The 25,992-nt window shown below is 49.5% G+C and overlaps 1 pseudogene; it reads right to left on the reverse strand.

The window, feature by feature from the left end:
- LOC134149683 (capping protein, Arp2/3 and myosin-I linker protein 2-like) overlaps nt 1-25,992 on the reverse strand; it is a 40,606-nt pseudogene that overhangs the window by 12,932 nt on the left and 1,682 nt on the right.

Below are 25,992 nucleotides of genomic sequence, written 5' to 3' on the forward strand. Positions count from 1 at the left end.
GGATTTAAACCCCATGAATTGAACATTTCTTTCCCACAACAGGAAGGCAAAGCAGAGGGAAGGTGACCGCAGTTTTCTGGGAGTGTGGCAGACTTACACTGACGGACAGGTTGGCGTTCCTGATGGCTTCCTCTGCAAAGAGGATGTCAGCTTCCACTTCCCTGCCCAGGCAGGAGCTCAGGATGTCAACATGCTTCTGCACGCTGAGGCAGATTTCGTTCACCATCTGGAGCATAGAGGAGATGCTGTCATGCACCAACGCCTGAGCAGCACTGTAAGGCTCTGTCCTTTTTGTGATTTCCCAGGAGAAGGACACATGGCTGCTGCTTGACTGAGCACTGGGAGCACATGCAGGTAATGCTCCACAAGGTCCTCCCTGACTAGTGACCAGGAATGCTGTACAGCAGGGAATGTCTTGCAAGCATGTGTTGAGCACATGAAGACAGCAGCATACTGTGAGGGGGGGGGGGGGGATGAGCAGTCCCTAAATTCCTCAGCACCAAATTTGTGCGAAGCACAAGGATGAAGACTGCTTGAGTACCTCAGCCTCCTTCCTCCTGCCCAGTCCTGCTCTCTTCTCCATGGCCTGCTCTGTCCTGGGCTCAGAAAAAGTGAAAAGTGGTCTGTGCTGCTTGCAAGGATCAGCGTGAGGTGGGCAGAGGTCTGCTTTGGTGTCCTGCACTAGTCAAGATTACTCATGCTGGAGCAGAACAGCTGGCTGGCTGAAGAGGTGGTCAGGATGCCCTGCTGCAGCCAGAAGGTTTGTGTGGGCAGCATGTGTCGCATTTGGTTCCTTGTCAGGCAGGACTGGATCTGCAGCATGTAAATAACCCCGTGAGGAGGCATTTTTGGCATCCCAGCCCATCTCCTCCAGACCCCAGCCCCACCTCGTGCACTGCCTCCTCTGTTTTCTCAGGGTTGCTCCGATATGCCTGCACCACATCATTCATTGGCAGGGGCATAGACCTGAGGGTGTGGTTCATGTGAGGCAATGGCACAGGTGAGCATCAGGACAGTGGCACTACCAGCCCCTTTGCTGCAAGCAAGCATCTACATGGCATCTCCTGCCTTGCAGTGGCAGAAATCCTGGCACATCAGCCTCATGTTTTTATCTCCACCATGAAACACCTGCATGGGGAAAGCATTTTCATGATGACAAGGCTTGTGGAGATGGCTAAGCTCAAGCAGATGAGTAAATTCCCCAGGATCACAGAGGCCGCCTGTCTGTACTCTCTGGCCACTCAGACTGAGGCCCTCTCGACTCAAACCACTGGAGCCCCTATTGTGTTTTGCCTCCGTGTGCATCTGCATGGCCATGTATGAGACCCCACAGTGGTCTCAGTAAATGAACATTTTTTTCCATCTTTTGTGGGCAGGAGGAAGCAGAGTACCAGATCCCCACAAAAAGCAACCTATGCCTGAGCAGATCACACTGTGCTCACCGTATGCTGACTTTGGTATGGTTCAGAGTGTCAAAACTCTGTGCTCTGTTTGGATAGAGATCCTCAGCACTCCTGATGTAGGCTCTCAGCTCTGGTGGGTACCACAGCTTAGGAGCAAGACTTTTCTCCTTGGCTGTAAAACTTGTCCCTCTTCCTCTTAAGTGATCCATGGTCTGGAAGGGGGAAATGTGGGCCACAGCCAGCCTTGGGGCTCTGAAGCAACAGAGATGACTAATGAAGATGAGGTCAACAAGTGGGTTGTGGGTTGCTTTGCTAGCTGCAAGGCCAGGGCCGTGTAGTGACTACAGTGTATGGAAACTCCCCTAAGCACTGTTTCCAACCCACTGGCTCTGAGTGAGATACCCTTTCTGCATTTAGTGGGAAGAGGGCTTGGGGATGGTGGTGTCCTGGTGCTAGAGTCTCTTGTGCATGGTGGTAGCAGGGCAGGTCAACCAAACAACCCCTTCTCTACCTCTCCAAGGCTTGAGCCACCTCCAGGAGTCCGTGGCCAGTTGTGTTGTTCCTGTCCCAAACCCCGGTCCTGCAAAGAGTACAAGAGTGAGTCCTCTCCAGACCAAAACAGTAGCCTATGTCAGCTCACCAAATGGGACATCAACCTACTCTCCAGCTAGGAACTGATAGCTGGCATAGAGGGCAGGTGTCTGGCTGCCAGGAACAGGCGGGGCCATGACAAGCTATGCCTGTCCTGCTAGGTGCCAGGAAGCCTCAGCCAAGCTGACCCCACAAACCAGGAGGCAGGGAAATGGGGTTAAAAATCTTAACCTCATGATTCAAAAGCTAAACTTTTCCCCTGCAGAGGGCTGCAAAGTAGCTGGATGTCTGGAGGGGATGCAGAGCAGGGCAGTCTTACTCAGACAGGCATCACTGCTGGCAGGGGCAGAAGTCCCACAGAGGAATGTCTGCAGCTGACAGACCTTTCCCAGCTCCCTCTCTCCACCAGAAACTTTTACCTTTCCTTTTCAGGAATAATTTGGTAAAAAAGTGACATTTTAGGGACAAGAAACTGCTCTCTGCCATCTCTTGCCTAGGGCACTGATAACAAAGCATGGATGAATAATGAGCACAAGGCTCCAGCTCCAGCACTCTGAACTTCATGAGAGCCTGGAAAAGAGCTGGCAAGTGCTGGTGTGGAGCTGCCATGCAGAGGAAGAGATTTGACTACTCTCCTGCCTTTTACATGTCCTGTGTCAGCACCAGCAGCTGACTGCCAAGAGAGATATGGTCACAGCATTCAGCTGCTTGCTGGGACTGGCAGGGTTGCATCTGTGGTCCCAAGGAGCCACAATAAGCCTCTTTCAGTAGTATCAGTATCATGAGGACTATTGTGTCAAGACCACCTGCCACAATGTGAGAAGGATGCCCTTCCCATGCTACCTGAGCTTTGTGTTGATTTGTAGGGCTTTGGCTAGCATCTTGGCACCGGTGTCTCCCATGGCATTGCCGCTGATGTCCAGAGCAATGAGACTGGTGTTACAGCCCAGGGCACTGAGCAGGACATTGGTTCCCAGCTTGAGGCGTGACTCAGCCAGTGACAGGGACTGCAGAGTCTGGAAGGGGGAAGAGGAGGGAGAGATGTGTCTGTCATGCCAAATTGGACAGCGTCCCTGGAGCGGAGTCTGCACAGAGCCCTGGGGTCATGGCGGTTGACGAGAGGCAGGGCACAGGCAGGATGGCTGGGGCAAGTAAGGGCCCCTGGTGCAGCAGGAGGTACCTACACAGTCATCCTCTTGGGTAATCTGGACAGTGAGGTGCAGGACATCCAGCAGCCCATCTCTGCAGGAGAGGCAGATAGTTACACATGCATCCCAGCATCACTTCCCCCAGAACGGCAAGAACAGCTGGCAAAGCTCAATCCTTCTGCCTTTGCCCAAAACCACCACACATCTGTCAGCCTCCTGCCTGACTCCTACCTATGTTTCAAGAGGCTGTGACCTGTGTCTGTGACGCCTGCCCTCCAGCACAGACTGGGTCAGGAGCAGGTGACAGTCCCCCCATGAGTCCCTGGTATAGTAGAGCAAGCAGGCCTCTGAGGGAAGACGAGGCAATTCCTTGCATTCCCGATTGGCCCAAGGCTCAGATGGAGAGAGAGAGAGAAGTGAGGCAGGTGGTGCGTGGTGCTAGAGCAGCCACTGGCCTGAAGACAATGCCACAGGTTGCACTTACTTGGATTTGATGTTAAAGTTTTTCCCCAAAGAGACATGCCTAATGGACTTGCTTCTGCCAATGGACAGCACCATCATCACCATATCAGAGTCAAAACCTATGAGAGATGAGTGCAGCCATGAGACACCCAGTAGGATGCTCTGAGCAGTCCAGACCGCAAAAGCTGGACCAAGGTGATTGTGCGGCCCACCAAGGGCAACCCACAGACCTGCCATATTGCCCCAGCAGGCTGGCAGAGGGGAATCCCAGGCAGACCCTGAATGTCTTCATCCTCTTCATGGCTCTCCCACAGAGGGCAAAGACCTATTCATCTGCCCCTGAAAGGGCAGGTAAAACCAGGGGCTGAGAGGAGTCTCACCCAGCAAATAAATATCCCCTGTGAGAGTCTTGTGATTTGGAACTAGGGTGGCAAGGCTGTGCTGAGCTGCAGGGAGCACTTATGGGGCTACAGAGGAATTGCTTTCTGCTGCCTTCCCCCCTCAGCCCTGTCCCAGAATGCACTCAGACATCCTTCCTGAAGTTAGGGCCTGTACCCCCATTCTCATGACTATAGCTTTCCCAGGAAAATTCAGCAAGCAAAGGTTATATCCTATCGACAGCAAAACACAGAATATCCCCATACTCCCACTCTGGTGATCCCCAGAAACTGGGAAGGAGGTCAGCAGGACTCCAAGGGACTGGTGAACCCCAACGCCTACAGAGGAGGTCAGCGGGTTCCCAAGCGGCTAGAGTGTGGCTTATGGCCCTGCTGCTGCACATGTGTCTGGGCAGGGACCTCTCAGCCCATTACTCCACCGTCCCAGGGCAAGGGGCACCCAAGACCTACCAGGCAAAGCCCAAGACAACACAACTCCAAGAGGAGTTTTCTCCAGCCCACTGCCACAGATTTGTCCTTGACTGCCTTTGCACACATGGAGTGATGGAGCTGTGGCCAGGGAAGGGCCCTCCCTGGCATCATCATCCTCCATGCAACCCTCATCCAACACAGCAGAGAAATCAGTGGCATGCCAATATGCTATAAGAGTCCTTGATCTTTGCAAAATGGATACTGCATTGGCTGTGGCCAATGTTTTAGGGGCATCTGTCTTTCCCTCTCCTTTTTTTAATTTTTATTTGGAGCACAATGGAGCAAACAATTGCTGTTATTAAGTGACCACTGCAAAGTCTGCGGTGCTGAGATATTAGCTGGAGGACTACTGGACTGCATGCAGCTCTTAGGCGCTCACTATCCCTCCAGCACAGAGTTTCTATTTGGGGAAAAACAAAATAAAGCTACATTTTGGAAAAGGTTGGCTAGAGATTTTTGGAAGGCAGCAAGTTTTTGGAGCATTTGTGAGTCGAGGAAGCCATGAGCTGATTTTGCACAAGTTTCTGAATGACTGCAGAACACGTCAGCTTTCCTAAAGTGATCCAGCTATAGAGGCACTGCATGATATACTGTGAGATCTTTGAGGCCAGTTTAAGATATTACAAGGACTTGCAGGTGGAATTAAAAAGGCTATAGAACTGATGCTTGCAATAAGTAGGATTGCTCTCTCGCAACCCTGTGGCTTCAGAGGCTGTGGCAGGCTGAGGTCAGATGGGGCAGGGACCCTGTCAGGGACTGAAAGAGTTTCAGCTCAGACAAAGCTTTTAAACATCTTGGTTAATTTCAAAACCCAAGCTTGCAATGTTACATTACTTTGAATTAAGTGAACTGTAGAAGTTTGTGGCAAGAAAGATGTGAAATGAGAATTATACAGAGCCTGAGAAAGGAGAAGTCAGTAGCCAAATAAGTTATCCTGCATCTTGTGATGAAGATGCTATCCTTCAGCTGAGTCTTGATCGGGTCCATCCCATTCCCCAGCACAGATGGAGGAGGATTGCCCCTCTCTTAGTGATACTGGGGCACACATAAGCCCTGGCCACTGCTGGAAAAGAGCCTGGGTCCTGGTTACCTGCTCCACTTAAAGGAAAGCTACCTGGGGAGCTGAAGGCTCAGAGTACATGCCCTGCCACGGGGCTCTCAAATGCTGCAGCTTTTGCATGGGCATCATCTCCTGTCATTCCCTGTGCCAGTCAAAGCAACTGTGGTGCAAATAACCCAGTCAGATCCCCCACAGAATCACAGAACCATTGGCTCTAGGTGACCCTGCTTGAGCAGGGAGGTTGGACCAGATGATCTCTAGAGGTCTCTTCCAACCTTACTGACCCTATGATTCTATGTAAGCTGATGAAGTGCAGGCTAGATGAGCAACCAATGAGGTTGGCCTTTGGCCTTCTTGGCCACAAGGACACATTGCTGACTCATAGTCAACTTGTCATCTACCTGCACTCCCAGGTCCCTCTCTGCAGAGCTGCTTTCCAGTAGGTCAGCTCCCAGCTCATACTGATGCCTAGGGTTATTTCTCCCTAGGTGCAAGACTCTGCACTTGCCCTTGTTGAACCTCAGGAGGTTCCTCCCTGCCCAGCTCTCCAGCCTGTCCAGGTCTCTCTGAAGGGCAGCATAGCCCTCAGGTGTATCAGCCACTCCTCCCAGCTCGGTATCATCAGCAAACTTGCTGAAGAGGCACTCTGTCCCTTCATTCAGGTCGTTGATGAGCAAGTTGAACAGGATGGGACCCAGTACTGAGCCCTGAGGGACGCCACTAGCCACAGGCCTCCAACTAGACTCTGTGTCACTAAGCACAGCCCTCTGAGCTCTGCCTTTCAGCCAGTTCTCAATCCACCTCACCGTCCACTCCTCTAACCCACACTTCCTGAGATTGCCTAGGAGGATGTTATGGGAGACAGTGTCAAAAGCCTTGCTCAAGTCAAGGTATGCAACGTCCACTACTCTCCCCTCATTTACCCAGGCAGTCATTCCATCAGAGAAGGCTATCAGGTTGGTGAAGCAGGATTTCCCTTTGGTGAATCCATGCTGGCTATTCCTGATCACCTTCTTTTCCTCCATATGCTTACAGATGACATCCAGAATGAGCTGTTCCATCACCTTCCCAGGGATGGAGGTGAGTCTGACTGGCTTGTAGTTGCCTGGGTCCTCCATCTTGCCCTTCTTGAAGACTGGAGTGACAACGGCTTTCTTCCAGTCCTCAGGCACCTCTCCGGTTCTCCATGACTTTTCAAAGATGATGGAGAGAGGCCTGGCAACAACGTCCGCTAGTTCCCTTAGTACTCCTGGGTGCATGGATTTGTGGATGTCAAGCTTGCCCAGAAGATCTCTAATCCTATCCTCTTCAACCAAAGGAAAGTCTTCCTTTTTCCAGACTTTCTCCCTTACATCGAGGATCCGGGATTCTTGAGGGCTGCCCTTAGCAGTGACGACTGCAGCAAAGAAGACATTCAGTAATTCTGCCTTCTCTGTATCCTTCGTCACCAGGGCCCCCACCCCATTCAGCAGTGGGCCCGCATTTTCCCTAGTCCTCCTCTTGTTACTGACGTATTTGAAGAAGCCCTTCCTGTTGTCATTAACATCCCTTGCTAGACTCAATTCCAAATGGGCCTTAGCCTTCCTCACCGCATCTCTACATACTCTGACTGCATTCCTAAAATTCTCCCAAGTAGCCTGTCCCCTCTTCCACATTCTGCGTACTTTCTCCTTCTGTCTGAATTTGGCCAAGAGCTCCTTGCTGATCCCTGCAGGTTGTCATAAGTTACTCTCTTGAAGGTTAATTCATACAGAGAGTTTGTTAAATCATGTGAACAATTTATTTAATTAAGTAAGCAGCCACAAGCAAAACAGCGCTGGGCGGCCGGGGAGTCTCAGCTCCGCCAACGGCGTGCGCCTCCCTCACACACAGTCCCCCCCTTATAGTCTGCGTTGTAATCTCCCGGTGCGTCCCGCGCATGTGTGAGTTGCTGGGGGGGGTCGTCTGAAGCTCTCTGGTGGTCGTGGAGAGGAAGCCCATGGTCTTCTTCTGTCTCTTTATTTTGGTTTGTCTCCTTGTGAGTGATCACAGGGGTTTGCTTATCTGTTGTGTTGACTCCCTTTTGGGATGCTGTTCTGTGAGAAAGTTACAGGCGCCTGCTTATCTTTTCTTTATCCTTTTACCTTCAAAACCTCTGAGCAGCTTGTTGCTTACTTCAGCTCTTCATAGTCCTGTAAGATAGCTAGGGCCCCGACACTGGTTCCACAAGGGGTCATATAAGCTTTTGTGCTTACCATAATTTATTTGTCTGACACCATGTCTCAACCCTGATTGTTGTAAAACCTCCTTCTAAACAATGAACAAATAGTTACAATTTATTACAATCTCTCCTTTTTCTTTATGGTTACTTATTTTGTTCATTGAATTCCTGGAGCGCCCCGCGACTCAATGCTAATGCGTCCGCATCATCGTCTAATTCAAGTGATTCATACTTAGCACGTACCAGCATTAGGTGTACAGCTTCTAGGCGGCTTTTTACAATTGCCATTATTTTATTAAAAATACATGGTCCAAAAGTTAATGTTATTATTAACAGTAGTAAAGGCCCTGCTATGGTTGAAACACATTGTTCCTGTAGTTAGGTTACACGGTGTAGTGCGGAACTAGGGGCACCTGCTGTCGTTACGTGCTGTATAATCTGTTGATCTTCATATCTAATTAAACTCCACTGAAAAAGTCGATGGGGGTGGTGTGGTTGTAGGATACCGCAGCTGACCATGATAATAACGCTAATTCCCGTGTACCGCAAGAGATAGTCGGGGCCCATTTCTCCTAATATTATGTTTTACCTGGCCTCTTAACCTCCCCACCGTCTGCACTCCTCTGCCTCACTTGTCGGTTCGGTTGCAGCGAACTACAAGGTATTGGTTCTTCTCGGCAGCAGTAGTGTTCTTCAGGGGAATCTGTTAGAGAGCCTTTGTCTAGGAGTGGGGCCCCTTCTCTCGTTACGATACATGGACAGGGGAAATAATACTTATCGAGTCCGTTTAAGGGTTAATTTTAAGTCGGCGGAGCCTGGAACCGCCCTCCACTCTTCTCCCAGGATCGGTCCTTTCACACGGCTGGCATGAGTCCACCCTTTTTCTGCAGTCCGAACAGCTGTTTCTGTAGTAAGCAAAACAACGTAGGGGCCTTCCCACCGAGATGCTAATGAAGTCTCTTTCCATGTTTTGATTAGGACTTTATCTCCGGGCTGTACTCGGTGTATGGCTATATCTAATGGGGGTCGCTGCACCACTAGGCCTCTTTTCTGTAACTCTCTACGTCGGCTCATTAACTGTGTTAGGTAGGGCTGTAATTGAGTATCTTGCAAATTGGGGTGGTCAAGAGGCATCTCTAAATCATATGGCATACCATAAAGCATTTCGAAAGGCGAAAGCCCCACGTCAGTTCGGGGCTGCGTTCGTATGTTTAATAAAGCAAGCGGTAAGCATTTTACCCAGGACGCCTTAGTTTCTAGCATAAGTTTTGTTAACTGTTTTTTAATTTCACCATTCATTCGTTCCACCTTTCCAGAGCTTTGAGGATGCCACGGAGTATGATATTCCCAGTTTACTCCTAAAGCTTTCATAGTTTCTCGAGACACCTTAGATATAAAATGGGGACCTCTATCAGAGTCAATTGTTTCTACAATTCCGTATCTGGGAATTATATTCTCAAGCAATATTTTTACCACAGTCTGAGCTGTAGCCCTTGCCGTAGGGAATGCTTCAACAAAATGTGTGAGATGGTCTACAATCACAAGCATATATTTGTACCGTCCTGTTTTTGGAAGTTCTGTAAAATCTAATTGAATTTTTGCAAAAGGTCGATGAGCCAGTTCTCGACCTCCCAACACTCTCTTTCTGACATGTTGAGCATTCACCTTTCGACAAGTTATGCAGTCATTCACAACCCTCTTTGCTATATTGTAAATTCCTACACACATGTATTTTATAGCAAATTGATCTATCAATGCTTGAGTTCCCCAGTGCGTGTTCTCATGAAACCTCCGTAGCACTCCCAAGGCTACTGACTTTGGGAGTACTTCTCGCCCATCCGGCAGTACCCACTTTCCCTTATCAGCTTCTTTCATACCCATTTGTACCATCTTGTTTTTTTCTAGCGGCATAAAGCAAAATAGTGAGTAAACTGGTCTGTGCAAATAACAGCGTTCATATTCAGGGGCCTCGTCCTCAGCCACTTCCTCGAGGAAATTACACTGTATTCCTCCGACACTCCTTTCCTTCCAACAATCATAACATGTTAACTTCTTTAAATCCTTTCCACAATTTGGACGGTCTTCCCTCATCTTTATAACCTGTAAACTCATCAGGGCCGCTCGTTTAGCTTCCTGATCTGCCAAATTATTTCCTCTAATTTGAGGAGTAAAACCTCGCTGATGTCCTTTCACATGGACTATAGCAATCTCTTTTGGTTCTCTAATAGCCTGCAGGACCTGAGTAATCAGTTCCTGGAGTATCAATCCCTTCCCCTGCGAGTTGGCAAGTCCCCTCTCTTCCCAGATTTTACTGAAAGTATGTATTACCCCATAAGCATATTTAGAATCTGTGTATATCGTGCTGCTTTTGCCTTTTAACAACTTTAAAGCTCGCAGCATAGCATATAGCTCACAAGCCTGAGCAGACCAGCTTGGACTTAAAGGTCCTGATTCTACCACCTCGAGTGTCTTCCCATTCACCAATGCATACCCTGATTTCCTTTTTCCTTTAACTATTCTTGAAGAGCCATCTATAAATATTTGCTCGCCCTCAGGTAACTCCACTTCTTCCAAGTCAGGTCGCAATTTTGTTTGTGCTTCTATATTTCGGAGGCAATTATGCTCTAAGGGTTCGCTTGGTTCTCCATAGAGGAACTGAGCAGGATTTTGTAAGGAAGTCATTTCTAAGGTTAACTTTGGAGAGGAGATTAATATTCCTTCATACTTTAATAATCTAGCATCCGTGATCCATTTTTCAGCTTTTTGTTGTAGTACCCCTCGTATATTATGAGGGGATATTACCTTAATTTCTCCTCCAAATGTAATTTTCTGCGCTTCTTCTACTAATAAGGCGGCTGCCACCACTACCTGCAGACAGCTAGGCCAGCCCCGGCTAACCGGGTCCAGTAATTTGGATAAATAGGCAACTGGCTTTTTACTTCCTGCCCATTCTTGGGCAAGTACTCCATAGGCAGTACCCTCAGTGCTGTTTACGAATAGAAAGAATGGCTTTCTTAAATCTGGAAAGCTTAATACTGGGGGATGCATTAGCTCCTCTTTTAGTTTTTCTAAATGCTCTTCATCTTCTTCTGTCCATTTAAGTAATCCATCCTTATTTAATTTATTGTAGAGGAATTTGACCTTTCCGCTATAATCCTCTATCCACTGCCGACAATACCCAGTTAATCCTAACAGTTGCCGTACTTGCCTCTTTGTTGTTGGGGCCTTCAGAGCCAGGATACCACTAATTCTCTCCGGATCCAGTCTCTTAGACCCCACACTTAATCGATGGCCCAGATATCTTACCTCCTTCTCTACAAACTGCAACTTTGATTTTGAAACTTTCAACCCTTGCAGGCTAAGAAAATTTAACAACTGGACGCTAGCCTGCCTTACCACTTCTTCATCCTTTCCTGCTATCAACAGATCATCCACATACTGTACTAACGTCACTCCCGGCACTTTATTATAGTCCTGCAGAATCTGTTCCAGGGCCTGTCCGAATAAATTTGGGGATTCAGTAAATCCTTGAGGGAGGACAGTCCATCTTAGTTGCTGTTTTCTATGGGTATCCGGGTCCTCCCATTCAAAGGCAAAATAATCCCTGCTGCTCTCATCCAAAGGACTTGCCCAAAACGCATCCTTTAAATCTATCACACTGTACCATTGATCATCCGGGTGTAACTGATTTAACAGAGTATGTGGATTTGCTACTACTGGGAACCTAGTCACAGTTCTCTTATTGATTTCCCTCAAATCATGCACCAATCTATATTTGCCATCCTTTTTCCTTACTGGTAATATTGGGGTATTAAAAGGGGACATACAAGGTTCCAATAGCCCCTGTTGTAGTAACCTCTGAATTTCAGGTTTTAATCCCCGCCTGCCCTCTTCGGACAGGGGATATTGCTTAATTCTCGTTGGTACACCCGGGTTAGTTATAGTTACCTTAAAAGGTTTAATATTCAATTTGCCCACACTATCTGGAGTGTACCAAACTTCTGGGTTTATGCTTTGTTCATCCTCTATTCGGAGAGGACACAATTTAATTTGTAGTCTATTATCTATCACTTCTAAACTTATGCCTAATTCTATTATCAAATCTCTACCTAACAGGTTATACTCAGCTTCGGGTACCAAAAGTAAAGGTCCCACACCTATCTTGGAACCTGATTCGATTAATACTTCTTTTATAACGGGAACCCCAAATGGTTCTCCTTTTGCCCCAATTACTTGTACCCTTTCTGCCGAGGCCTTACACCCTAAAGGTAAGGTTTGGACCGTAGATCTTTCAGCCCCTGTGTCTATGAGGAATTCCATTTCCTCACGCTGGGGACCCACTTTCAATTTTATCAAGGGCTCGTTTTTTTCTCGGGTCCCCAGCAAATAGAGCCCCTGACACCCCTACTCATCCTTGAACATCTGCTCATCCTCTTTTCTCTGTCGACATTCTCTCTTAATATGACCCTTTCTATTACAATAAAAACAGATCACATTTCTTTGTCCCTGACCATTTCTCCCTTCTTCTCTCTCAAGCTTCCCACGCACCATCCTAGGCCTTCCTCTTTGACCTTCCCGTATTCCTGCCACCATCATTCGTACTTGTTTCTTCTCTTTTTTGTCCTCTCTCCTAACATACACCTTCTGTGCCTCTCTCAGGAGTTCATCTAAACCCTTATCTTGCCAGTCCTCTATTTTCTCTAACTTTTTCCTAATGTCCATCCAGGATTTGGCCACAAACTGAGTTTTAAGTAAGGCCCCTCCCACAGGAGTCCCTGGATCTAAGCCACTATACAACTGCAAGCTTTTTCGCAGCCTTTCTAACCATTCTATCGGGGTCTCATCCCGCCTTTGCTGTTCATTAAAAGCCTTATTAATATTCTGTCCCCTTGGGACTGATTCCCTTATCCCCTGAACGATAATGGTTCTTAAGTCTTGCATATGACTGCGATGGATTGGGTCCTGGTTATTCCAATTAGGCGACTGCATCAGCCACTTAACATCTGCTGCCGGACCTTGCTGGTGTTGTTGGTCCCAGATTCGCATGCCAGCTCGCCTAATCATCCCTCTTTCCTCAATTGTGAACAGGATTCCCAGGATGGACTGTAGCTCCTCCCAAGTGTAAATATTTGGTCCTAGAAACTGGTCCACCTGCTCTGCCACTCCCAGTGGGTCTTCTAGTAGGTTTCCCATTTCCTTCTTAAAATCTCTCACGTCCCCAGAATTAATGGGGACGGCTACATATCCCGTCCCCGGTTGGGGTCCTCCCATAGCTATTTCCCGCAGTGGATATAATCCTCCTTCGAGACTTAACCCCTGTGCTCTAGTCTGACTCCTAGTTACTGGTCTCTGGGGACTAGGGTTAGCCTCGCCATCCGACACCCCCGAGGACGGAAGTTCAGTCGGCCCGGGAAGAGAAGGGGCCGTAGGTATAGGAGGGAGTATATAAGGGGGTGGCGATAATGGGATCTCTAATTCTTGCTTCTTTCTCCCCTGCCCTCCTTTTTCTTTTAATGGGTATAAAAGGGTTCTCGCCTCTGGGTTTATCCAGAGGTGTGCATACTCGCTCTCTTCTAAGCTGAAGGGCTCCTTTGAATTTACGTAACTATTTAGGGCCTGGCATATCCAGTCCTCAAATGAACCAAAAGGGGGCCAGAAAACACTTTCTCCTTTTATAGGTTTGTTGCCCCAGACTTCGATACAATAATGGATCATCTTAACTTTACTTTTTCCCCGCCTAGAAGGGGAATCATCCCAATATTTAATCATCAATCCTAGTGGGCTATCCGGGGGAATGGGAGGTAAGCCTCCACTACAAACTCCCCCACCCATGGGACCAGAAGGCTTACTTTTCTTCTGTCCCATCTTCCGGAGTACCTTCACACACACACACACCGCTTCCCCCTTTTCGTGGCCCAGTCCCTCGTGGGATATGGGAACCGCACTACCGAGGGGTCCGCACTCGCTTCGTCCTTACTGGACGTCTCTCACGTGTACTCCGGGATACCCAACCCCAACCGAATGGATCACCGGCCTATACTTACTCAATCCTGAGTCTTCATTCGGTCTTCGTGCACAAAGATTACTTGGGGTTGCCGGCTCCTTTTTGCTTGTGGCTAATTTAGGGTTCGTCGGTGAAGGGCTTGAGTGAAAATTGCTCTCGGCAGAGGCCGCCGAACTCGGCGGGGCGCCTCCCCTTCCGAAGAGCTTTTCAGTCCATTGCCTTCATCCGAGTCACGGCACCAAATTTGTCATAAGTTACTCTCTTGAAGGTTAATTCATACAGAGAGTTTGTTAAATCATGTGAACAATTTATTTAATTAAGTAAGCAGCCACAAGCAAAACAGCGCTGGGCGGCCGGGGAGTCTTAGCTCCGCCAACGGTGCGCGCCTCCCTCACACACAGTCCCCCCCTTATAGTCTGCGTTATAATCTCCCGGTGCGTCCCGCGCATGTGTGAGTTGCTGCGGGGGGTCGTCTGAAGCTCTCTGGTGGTCGTGGAGAGGAAGGCCGTGGTCTTCTTCTGTCTCTTTATTTTGGTTTGTCTCCTTGTGAGTGATCACAGGGGTTTGCTTATCTGTTGTGTTGACTCCCTTTTTGGGATGCTGTTCTGTGAGAAAGTTACAGGCGCCTGCTTATCTTTTCTTTGTCCTTTTACCTTCAAAACCTCTGAGCAGCTTGTTGCTTACTTCAGCTCTTCATAGTCCTGTAAGATAGCTAGGGCCCCGACACTGGTTCCACAAGGGGTCATATAAGCTTTTGTGCTTACCATAATTTATTTGTCTGACACCATGTCTCAACCCTGATTGTTGTAAAACCTCCTTCTAAACAATGAACAAATAGTTACAATTTATTACACAGGTCTCCTGCCCCGTTTGCTGGACTTCTTACTCATACGGATGCACCGCTCTTGAGCTTGGAGGAAGTGGTTTGAATACTAGCCAGCTCTCCTGGACCCCCCTTCCTTCTAAGGCCTTAATACATGAGATTCCTCCAAGTAGGTCTCTGAAGAGAACAAAGTCTGCTTTCCTGGATGAGATACATATGAGGACATTATGGGAGACAGTGTCAAAAGTTTTACTGAAGTCAAAGGAGACAACATCCACTGCTCTCCCTTCATCTGCCAGGCAGTCATTCCACCCTAGAAGGCTTTCAGGTTGCTTAAGCATGATTTCCCCCTTTGTGAATCCATGCTGACTACTCATGATCACCTTCTTATCCTTTACAATGCTTGGAAGTAGTATTCAGGATTAGCTGCCACAGCACCTTTCCAGAGATTGAGGCAAAGCTGACTGGCCAGAAGTTCCCTCCTTCTTGCCCTTTTTGAAGACTGGAGGGGCATTTGTTTTCTTCCAGTCCTCAGATACCTCTCCTGATCATCATGACCTTTCAAAGATGATTGAGAGTGGCCTTGCAATGACATCAGCCAGCTCCCTCAGCACTCATGGGTGCATCCCGTTAGGACCCATGGACTTGTGTATGTCCACATTTGGTGAGATGCCCTGTGCCGTGTGACAAGGTTAGCTGGTAAGTCGAGGCAGGCTTGATCTCTCCAGAGTGTTTGAAGAAATATTGGAGAAACTGCACTTGACTCTCTGTAGGCTCAGCAGTGAGCACAGAAGGAGTCAATGCCATACAGGCCCAATACTGCCTTGGCTCCACCAAGTGTCCAGCTAACCTAGTCACCACTTTTGAAGCCCAGAACTGAACTCTTGTTACACATTTCCCCAATAATTTTGCCATTTAACTAACTGATCCTGATGAAGTGCAGGAATTAAACTGCAATGGGTACATGGAAAATGAGCACTCATATATTTTTAACATGAGTCTGATGTTGCGTGGTTGAAATTACAAGAAGCCAGACCTGTACAGGGAAGAATGTCATGGACATGAGAGGTGAGGGCCACTGTTGCTGGCCAGAATTGGATGCAATGATAGAAAAGGTCTGGCACATTAGGAGACTGCTGGATAGCAGGAAGGAGATCATTGTGGGGAAGAAGAGCACAAACAAGTCTTTCCTGTCTTGGGGAAGGCAGGTAGGTTTTGTTTTTAGGGAAGAAAGACAAAAATCTCAATGAAGTGATAATTTGCCTCAGAGGAATCCACTGCAGGTGTTTGGGTACTCACATCCTTGTGGAACACTGGTATGACTTGGTTGTCCTTTTGTACTTTGTCCACTAAACCTTTAGCTTAGATGCTTGCATAGCCTGTAATGTTGTGGCTGCTGCTAGTGAAAGACTAAGCACAGTCTAATTCTGTGTTAAGTAGCATGGTCAAAAGGTAGACAAGCATAGAAGGCGCAGCCCTAGTTCAAGGTGGGGGATTTCACAGCCTTCTGCTGAGACAAAGCTCTGGACACCAGGTGGGCACCAGAAAGTGGGTACACTTTGAGCCTAGTAGAGAGAGATGTGCAGTCATAGGCAGGCAAGGGCAACAGGTCAACTATGGCTCAAGAGTGCAAAGAGTATCTCTGACAGCCTGACGTGACCCTGCTCAACTCTCCAAAGCTGCTCCATCTCCCCAGGATACTTCTACAAGCTTAGGAGATGCTGGGTCTAACTCAGCCTCTGCCAAACACCCTGAGGCAATTGTGCCCACAGGCGGAGGACATTTCACTCCCAGAAAAGGAAAAATGACCTACCGTTATCAGACAAATCCAGGTCACTGATGGAACTGGCATCAGAGATGAGATCCTGGATGGCTTGGGCCCCCACTGACCTCAGCTTGAAATAAACAGAAACATGTCAGTATATGGGAAGGTGGCAAGCCCTGCAAATATAAGCCTGCTGTCAGGAAGGTCACCTCAGCCCCGTGGTAGCTGGGGATGGATCTTCCCATATGGGAATGAGCACCTGCCTCCCCTGCCATGGCCTCTTCCCGTAGGGATGCACACCCCTAGGGATACCCTACGTACCCTGACTGGAGACTGTGCCTCTAGTGCTGCTGGGCTCATACAACGCACGGGTGTCCACTATACACAGGCTGCCCCCTCACCTCACAGCTGCTGAGATCCAGGTGAAGGTCACTGATGCAACTGTTGTATGCCAGTCCTTGCAGCAAAGCCCTGGAAAAGTCACCAAAGCCATTGGCTAGAGCAGTGTGGGTGCCAGCCACCTGTCGTAGGGCACCCTCTGTGGGCTGCCGAGTGGGACAAGGAGGATAGGGAAAGGGTTGTTTCCCAGCATGCAGAGCTCTGTATTTTGCCACTCTTACCCAGCATCCTCATCTGTCCCCTCTAACTTCAAAGTCCTAAGCCATGTCCCACTGGACAACGCTTACCCATAATCTGCTCCCATTGGCAGACCCAGAGCCTCTCCATCACCCTGCTGAGCCTCTACAGGGGTAACACGGGTGGTGAGGCCCTGGAGCTGGACTCTGAGTGGCTGGATGTCTTGCCAGCATGCTGCTCCCATCTTACCTTTCAACATCTGGAGGCAGCTTTGTACCTGCCAGTGAAACATGCCTGAGGGCACAGGCCTTGCTGAAAAATTGCTTGATGGCAGGAGAGACATCTTTCACCCTCCTGAAAGGAAAAGCACAAAATAGCATCATCTTCTGTGCATGCCTATAGCTGGCACTGGCTGCCCACTGCCTCAGGAGATGTGAGCTGGGCAGGGCTGCTAAAATCCTGCTCAGCACCATGCCAGGGCTCTGCATCCTCCTGACAACACTGGCAGTCCAGCTCTGCTGTCTTCTACCCATGCAGGGCAGGCTGCAGGGCCTGTGTGTACTTTAATCTTTCAGTGACCTTATTAAGGAGCCCCACCAGTCCTAAACTGGGAATCCCTCTGACATCCTTAGATCCCTCAGCCACTTTAATGAAGGTGCAAGCCCTGCCTCCAGCACAAATCAGTGCTTCAGCACCTGTGAGGGACAAGCATTCCCCCTCCTCCAGCCTCCAATTTACAAGGCAGGAGTTTGTCCTGTTAGATGCGGGTTGACATGGCTCAAATGCTTTATCTATGGATTCAAGTCTGACCAAAACTGTTACTGTTTTAACACTTTGAGGACATAATCAGCCAAATAGCTGGAGGAAAGATAGAGGAAGCTCCCTGTGCTGACCAGAAGAAATTATCTAGTGCTGTCCGGGATACATCAATAGTACAGAATACCCTCAGAAAAGCAGCGTATTTCCTTATGATTTTAGCCCACTGTTTTCCAGCACCAGCTTCTCCAGTGTCCCTGATTTGCTGAGCATATACAGGAGTTGCTCTGAAATCTCCAGGTTCTGCAGATAAAGAAAGCCTTTCTGAAAGCCCATCCATCTCCAGGAGACACAGCTCCACTAGTACCTGTGCCACATGATGGGCACTCACCAGTCTGAAGTCCTTGCAGTAGAGCTTTGTGAACCACAGATTGAAGGACAAGGCAGCAACACTCAGTGCCTCGTCTCTGCAGGGTGACAAGGACAAGGCAGTCAGGAGTCAGATTGAGGGTGGCTGCCTGACAAAGCAGTCAGTTGGGCCCCACTCATATGCACCCCTCCATGGAGCACAAGTATAACCGCCACAGGGTGCACAGCCACAACCACACAAGCATGCACAAACACAATCTCCCCAGGGCACATGCACACAACTGCTTCCTGGTGCACTGCCACAACCACCCTGGGGTGCACAGGCACAGCCACCACAGGGTGCAAAAACAGTCACCCTGGAGCATGCAAGCACAACTGCCTCCTGGTGCGCAGCCACAACAGCTTTGGTATACCCAGCCACAGCTGCCCCAGGGTATACCTGCACAAATGGGCCCAGGGTGCACAAACACAGTGTTCACCAGAGCAGGACTGAGCAGTCAGGCTAAGGCATTTTTGGAGAAGGCCTGTGAGTTTAAAGCACCTCAAAAATAGAGCTCAGTTTTACCAGATTGTTCCCGTGAAAAGAAAATCAATCAAAAATTTGGATGTCCCCATTAGAATGTCCATTTTTGTTTAAAACTCATCTTCATTTAAGGAACGGTGCATGTTATGCTTGACTGAACAGGAAGTTTCTTTCTGACTTTCTGGTCCAAAGAAATATCCAAAAAATGTCCCCATTCAGGTGGACCAAACACAGATCCTCTTTTCCCCAAAATGAAAAGCCCAAACCTTCTTACTATTTCCCAGTTGGTAGATGAGAGCCTGGCCAACTGCCTTCTCCCACAGATAAGCCTTCACTCCTTCTTTCTAAGGTCACATCTCTGGATATGTCTATATCTATCTAAATATGTCTAAATACATAAGTATAGAGGGATTGGAGGACCCTGCTGATGGGAAGAGCTGCTAGGGCAACCAGAATGTAAGGCTCAGGGCACAACCTGAAATCATAGCCTCATTACAAGGCCAAAACTCTGTAACAGCAACCTGGGGTACTAGCAGGACTGCAATCTGGAGGGGAGACAGAGAATTGCAAATTTTTGCAGCTCTTTTAGCAGAGCTGGCTGCTTTGCATAAGGAAACACCTGACAGACACGAGCTGTGAAAGGCCGACACAGCCTTCAGTTTTCACCTCCTTAGCTGGTTCTTAGGGTTATAGAGATGTTAAGAACAGATAGGGAAGTCTCTCTGGCCTCTTGAGACAGCCACCCGGAGGGACAGAGGTGGCTCTCAGAGGGAATTCTCCCACTAATTTGGAGATTTCTCTGGGGAAACATCTGCCCGCAGCCAGCAGGACATAAACCTACCATCCTTGGAACACATGAAGAGATAAAAACCTCCAACAAGAGAATAGAAAAGCTCCTGCCATGGACAGCAAGGAAGGAGACAAGTGCTGGTGGGTGCAGGGCAGTTTGGCCAAGGTACTTGAGAAATGGTGTGCTCCAGGATGCACCTGGTGGGGCTGAATGACTCACCGGCTCTCCAAGTGGCTGAAATCCAGTAGGTTGAACTCCCTGCAGTCTTGGCTGTGGTAGATGTTGTCCACATCCTGCCAGACAGACAGATACTCAGACAGGGCTCAGTGCCAGGTCTGGGGAAGGGCTTCAACATCTGCTAGCATGCCTGGCAAGCTGTGCTGTCAACGGAAGGAGCTATATTTTGCCCAGAGGCTGATTCATCGGGGACCCTCACCCAGAACCCATTTCCCACAGTTCTCAAGAGCCTAAACAGATGCTGGGAGCCTCATGCCTAAACCCAGAGCCTGAAACCTTCCTAGGGACAGAGGCAGCAAGAGCACGTGTCCCATACGGGTGCAACCCTATGTAATAGTGGCTTCCTGACAGCTTTTCCAATGGCTTTTCTTATACATCAGCCTGGGAAGCTTCCTAATCCAAGGTAACTCATCCTTCTCTACATTTCATTCCACCACATCAAAAGAGAAGGGAGCACTCAAGCAGCGTAAAACTGTAATTTCCATCCCTGGGATGCTCCCAGCCCTCTGGGATGTTCCTTGACCTTGACATACTCCCAGCCCTGGGAGGTAGCTGGTGCCCAAGATACTCTCAGCTCTCAGGATGCCTCTGCTGCCTGGAATGGCTGTGTGGCTGCAGAGTGGGGTGGAGGCACCAGCAAGCATCCCTCTGCCATGCCCTCCGAACAACCTGCTGTGATTGTCTCCTTTCTGCAGCGTGGGTCAGCTTACCCACTGGATCTCCTCACGAAAGGTAAAGCCATTGTAATCACATAAAGCAGCGTAAGTCTCTGAAAACCCAGCTGCAAAGAGAAGGCAGTATTTAGGGCACTGTGAGCAGACCTCCCCAAGGGAACACTGAGGAGACATTTAGGGTAGGCAGAAAGCAAGAAGTGGGAGGCAGAGGCTCTCCCTGCCCTCCCCAAAGGGGCTGCAGAGTCCTGCTCAGTCTACTGCCATCCTGAAAGGGAATGCACAACTCAGGGAGCTGAGGCAATAACTCTGCTCCCTTCACCTGATCCATGTAGGAAATCCTAGGTCCTTATTGCCTGTTCTCTCTCAGCATCCTTTTACTGAGAGGTTTTGTTTCCTTATAAACACAGTGGTTATGACCATGGACTGTAAAACTAGGCACTGGGATGGCAGAGGTGGAGCTTGGCCTGCTCTAGAAACCATATCCAGGCCACATCAGCCTGCCTGGACATGGCATCTGGACTATATGCTGCTTTTCCCACGTCTCGTCTCCAATATGCCTGGCCCCAACATCCTGCATCTGCAAACATCACAGCTCCAACGTCAGGCAGAAGCCCTCCCCAGCACATCACTGTGGCCTCCTCATTATGATTCCTTGTGCTCTTCCTAGTTTGTGGTGCTGGGGCACAGTCTGCTTTTCCAATGTGCCCACAGACATCTCAGCTCCAAACCTGTGCCACAACCCCACGATCCTAGAGATTGACCTAGGATCCAATTTCCATGCTGTAACAACCCCCCTTGCCCCTCAAAAATGTCAGGCAAATTGCGTTGCTGTGGTGGCAGCAGAGGTATGACAGGGTTATGTTCATGTAGTTGTTTTTTTTAGCAACCATCTTGCTTCCCAGTTTATGTCGGTCTAACTCTTCTCCCACTAAAACCCTTGGAGCTTTTAAAGTTCCTACTCCAAATAGCTAGAACCCAGGCTTGGTGCTGCAGCACTATCACATGAGGTAGATAAAACCCACTCTAGTTGCACACCCTCATGGGTAGACGCATCCGTGACTGTGCATCCTCACCATACAGCTATTCTGCTCCTTTCTGGGAAGCTGCAATCTCTCCAGCCTGCCAGATCGGCTCCTCACTCACACACCCTGCACCTCATTCCTACTCTGTGAGATGGGGTACGCTGGTGGAGAGTGCAGCCTGCTGGCAGGGCTCCTACAGACATAAGCCAGTGCAGGAGCTGCCTTGCCCCCAGACGTGGGGGAGCCAAAAATAGCCACTGACGATGACTGTGTGGATACTGGCTTGATCTCTGAGGTACTCCAACCCTCCTGCCCCTGTCTGCTATGAGTACAGGGAGAATAGCACTTACCACAGGGCCCTTGATTGCTCTGCAACATTTCCTCCAGGGAGTCTGCGATCCTCCGTACCCTCTCGTACAGGCTGGGGGGCGAGTTCTTGAGCAGTGCTCTGGGGGAAGGACCAGGGAGCAGGCTGGGAGAAAATCATCCCCACCGCAATATATGCCTAACTATAACCCATTTGCCAGGCCCAGAGAGTGACCAAAAATATTCTTCCCGATGTGATCAGGGAACGAGGAACATTTGGCTTCCATTAGCAAGGTTTCCTCCTATTAAAAGGCCCTGTTGGACATTCAAGCTGCTTTTTGGCTCTGTCTGAGCAAAGAATGTTTCCTCCAAGGTGACATGGTCCCTCCAGTTCCTACATGTTAGTCCCTGAGGACATTGGAACCCTTACCCAGGGGACAAATCTGGGAAGACCTTCTTAAGTGACATGGTGACATGGATGACAACTTGCTCCAAATCATCAAATGACATAAGCCAGATGACATAAGAAGACGTATCTGTTTCTATGACAACCTGCAGAGGCCAAAGGATGGGAAACATATGAGAAAACTGGCAATGTGAGGCACCCCAAACCTGCAGACATGACGCTGACAGCAATTGGCCAGGCACTGCAAGGGCTACACTCTTAATGCAAGCATCCAATCTCTGTAGTTATAATTCCAGCCAGAGCGCTGTAAGTGGAGGTAAGGCTGAGAACAACAGTAATTTAGGATGAAATGGAGTAAACATATTGTCATGTGCCAGACCAAGGCACTAACACCCCCTTACCCTTCCCTTGGCCCAAGTGATTAGCTTTCAAAGACACAGTAGCTTCGCTAGTGGTCTGCCCTTTTCTTACCAAGAGCTTTAGGGATTGAAATGACCAAGACAGACCCCATTTGGCATTGATTTCAGTGCCTGAACTTGCTCATCCTCAACAAAACCTCCCTCCACCCTCAGAACTGCCTCCAGATCAGCTCTGCCTCTCGCTATCCTGGCAGAGAAAAAAAAAAACCTCTCTTTGCCTGCACTGCTACAGCGAGCCCCTGCAAAACTGAGATGGCAGGGCCAGCAGAGCAGAAATGCCTGGGTCTGTGTACCCAACTGTCTGCCCAGGGTCCCATCTCTAGTGTAAGTGGTGGACAGCAATGTTGCCTAGAAGCAGCTGGCTTGCTGCATCTGCCCATTCCCAGCTCAGGCACAGTCAGTTTGCTGTGTTAAACAGCCCCTGATGGAGATTTCCCCCCTGAAATTGTCATCTGGTTTTGATGCTTTTTTAGCTTTTGTCTCCTGCAAAAATCCTGCAACACATTCTCCAATTTAATTACGCACTGAAATGTAGGAGGGAGATGACAATTATCTGCTTGGGCAGCATAAAGATGGAGCTTCTTTTCAGAGCAGGGCTCTATGTGTGACAGCAGGGCCAGTCTCTGCCTGCCCCAGCCAGGTGCTCAGACTGGCAGGTGAGTAACCACTGGAACTGTCATACAGCCTCAGGTCTGTGGTCCCAATCGAATGGTCTCAGAGACAAGCCAATGATCTGAAGTTAGCTGTTCTTCCACTTCCTTGTAAGTGCCCAGGTGATGCCGTCCTGTCCCCGAATCACTTGTCTCTGCTCACATCCTTGGAGCATACCTCGGCAGAATGTGCCTCTCCTCCTGACACCCCCTCCCAGGATACGTGAGGCTCTAGCTCTTCCCCTAACTTTCCCACCTGTACTTCCCAGTCTGTGTGGAAGCTGTCAGCTGACACCAGGCATTTCCAGCCTCCTGATGCTATGCTGTCTGAAGGCTCATGGCTTCCTCTTCTGCTCTCTCTGCCTAACTCCTCTTTAACTCTGTGCTCCTGCTAAAGATCTCTAAGCAAAGCACAGCTCAAATACTCATCCTGCTCCTAAGAGGATTGTCTCTCTAATGTCAAGCAGCAGAAGCCCTATTTGCAAGTCAGGGCTATCACTGCTGATGGTGCTTTAATGAGCGAAAGAGGTTAACAGGAACTGCAGCCTTGGTTTCAGCTGACATGTCCAATTTGGGACAGTCTATTCCTCTCCTTCATGGTTTGTGCCTGCTACATCTACCATGCATGCATGCTTTGTTGTTAAGAGGATTAACAGGGCTTAAAACACCTTCCTACTAAATTTGGCTTTGCCTGTGTAAGCCAGTTGCAATTTATCACCTTGTCCCTGCTGAGCGGGAGGTGTCACCCAAATGCCAAGGAAGGCAGGAGCTGCCTACAGCTCTCAGTAGTGATTTTGCAGCATGCATGGCCAGGTCTGCTGGAGGAGAGTGGGTGCAGACACCTGTATTCCCCTCTTAGCACCCCTGAGCACCTCCCCTTACCTCTGGCTAAAGAGGGTGCTAACATGGGCGAAGCTGTAAGAGGATTTCTTTAGAGGTGGCCAACGGATAAATATGGTGGGAAGCTCCCAAGGCTCTGCAATGGTGACCCCAAATGTAAAACAGTGGGCAATGACTTCCCCCAGACCCTGCAGCAGGCTCCAGGCCAGGGTTTCCAAAGGGGAGAGATGAGCAGAATGTGCCTTGGCAATCCGGGTGCCAACATGCCCCACGTGGGAATTGCCCAGGGAGGCTTTCCCAGTGAGTGCCACTCACCAGGCTGGGCTCTCACATTGTGATGTCTTGCACCTCCAGAAAGCTGAAACTGCTGTGCACCTAGTGGGAGAGAAGGGCTGGATCAGCCTCAGTGCTGACAGAGATGCATCAGCACCCTGGACTCCAAGCTCTTTCCCATGACCCAGGGCAGTGCCCGACCACAGCTTCTCCCTGCACTTGGCCAGAGCCCTCCAGCCCCAAAATCTCAGCCTGGCTGCCAGTGTCGTGATCTGAGCTCCTTCTCCCATTTTGCTATCTGATCCACCCTACCTCATGTGCCATAATGCAGCCCCTGATGCTGCTGCATGCTGCGGGCAAGCCCCGCAGACTAATACTGCTCCCTGGGGCTTTCCAGACCTCCTGACCCAGGGTACCTGTGGTCACCATGTGGGACACCTGGTCCTGCACTGGGGCTGGCATCCCAAGGCAGCGAGTGGGGTCCTCCTGGGAGCAGCACGGGTCTACCATGGAGTAGAGGGACCCCAACACTTACCCTCACTGATAGTGTCACCAGTAGCACATAGGCTTGCCAGGGGGTCAGCACCTAGGCAGGAGAAAGTAGGGTGACAGGGGACTGGGGTAACACAGGAGCTGGCATCCTGATCAGACTAGTGCCCCCCTCCCCCCACCCTCCACCCCAGGCAACAGCCTTTCTGAAGCCCTGAAGCCCAACAGCCCACTCAAGCACTTAAGTTGCTGCCTGGGGAAACCGGGGAGAGCATAAGCTGGAAAAACTTACTGGCTAATTCACACAATGCACTCTGTAACCTGCAGTAGGGTCCATCCTGTTTTTGCCCTACAAGGTGCTGGGAGGAGGGGCAGATGTGTGCCTGGCCCTGCAAGTCCTGCACAGGCAGGGAAGATCCAGACAGACATAAATGTCTTCCATACCTCTGATGATACCATTTGCCCAGTCGGTTGGGTTTAACCACCCCCTTCAGTCCCTACTGTGTGTCTGGTTACCGCCCTATTGCACAGCCCAGCGAGGTAGACACTGCTCCCTCTGTGCGCTGTGGCTTCGGGACCCCAATCAAGCTCAGGCTAACAGCCAAGGGATGGAGTGCTGGACCCTGAACGTACCAAGATGTAGTCATCATACTTGGGTTTCACCTGCAGCTGGATGCTCTTGACCAGGAGGATCGTCTTCATCCCCAGGCAGGCAGTGATGCCCTCTGAAAAGACCAATGTCAAGTGTAAGCGATCTGGCTGAAGCTAGGAGACGTGCTTAGTCCTTTACCTGTGATCTAGTGCCCAGGAGGGTGCATGGCACAGCATGCCCAAGATGGTCCCTGTGACCCCCAAACACAGCCTGAGCTCCCCAGTCCCACACCAAGAATGAGGGCTCAGGTTAAGGGGAGAGGGATGGGATCTGGATGTGCATATCCCTCTGAGGAGAAGGTCCGTGCATGGCTCTAGCTCCCCTAAACCACAGTGGTGGTTTTAGCACCACAACATCACAAACCTCCTCCTTGGCAAGGGTGGGCATCCCCAGGCAGCATGCATCTGCCATCAAGTTGTCACAGACTGAAGGCACAAAGCACTCTTCCAGGCTACTTTGAGCAGGACGCAGAGATGTGGTCCTTACCATGTCTGAGCCAAGAATGGATTTGTCCTCATGATGTGCCAGTGCCAGGCACTTCCATATAGTACTAGCTACATGCCCTGACACCCTCCCCCCAGTTCCATCCTGTGTTCATAGTGGCAACCCCTTGTGCGAGGCCGTTTGAAAACTCCTGTCACCAGGCACAGGTCCTTTTCTTCAATCTGGCCATTCACCCCTTTTG

This window comes from Rhea pennata, chromosome 21 (assembly GCF_028389875.1).
Source record: "Rhea pennata isolate bPtePen1 chromosome 21, bPtePen1.pri, whole genome shotgun sequence".
NCBI classification, from domain to species: Eukaryota; Metazoa; Chordata; class Aves; order Rheiformes; family Rheidae; genus Rhea; species Rhea pennata.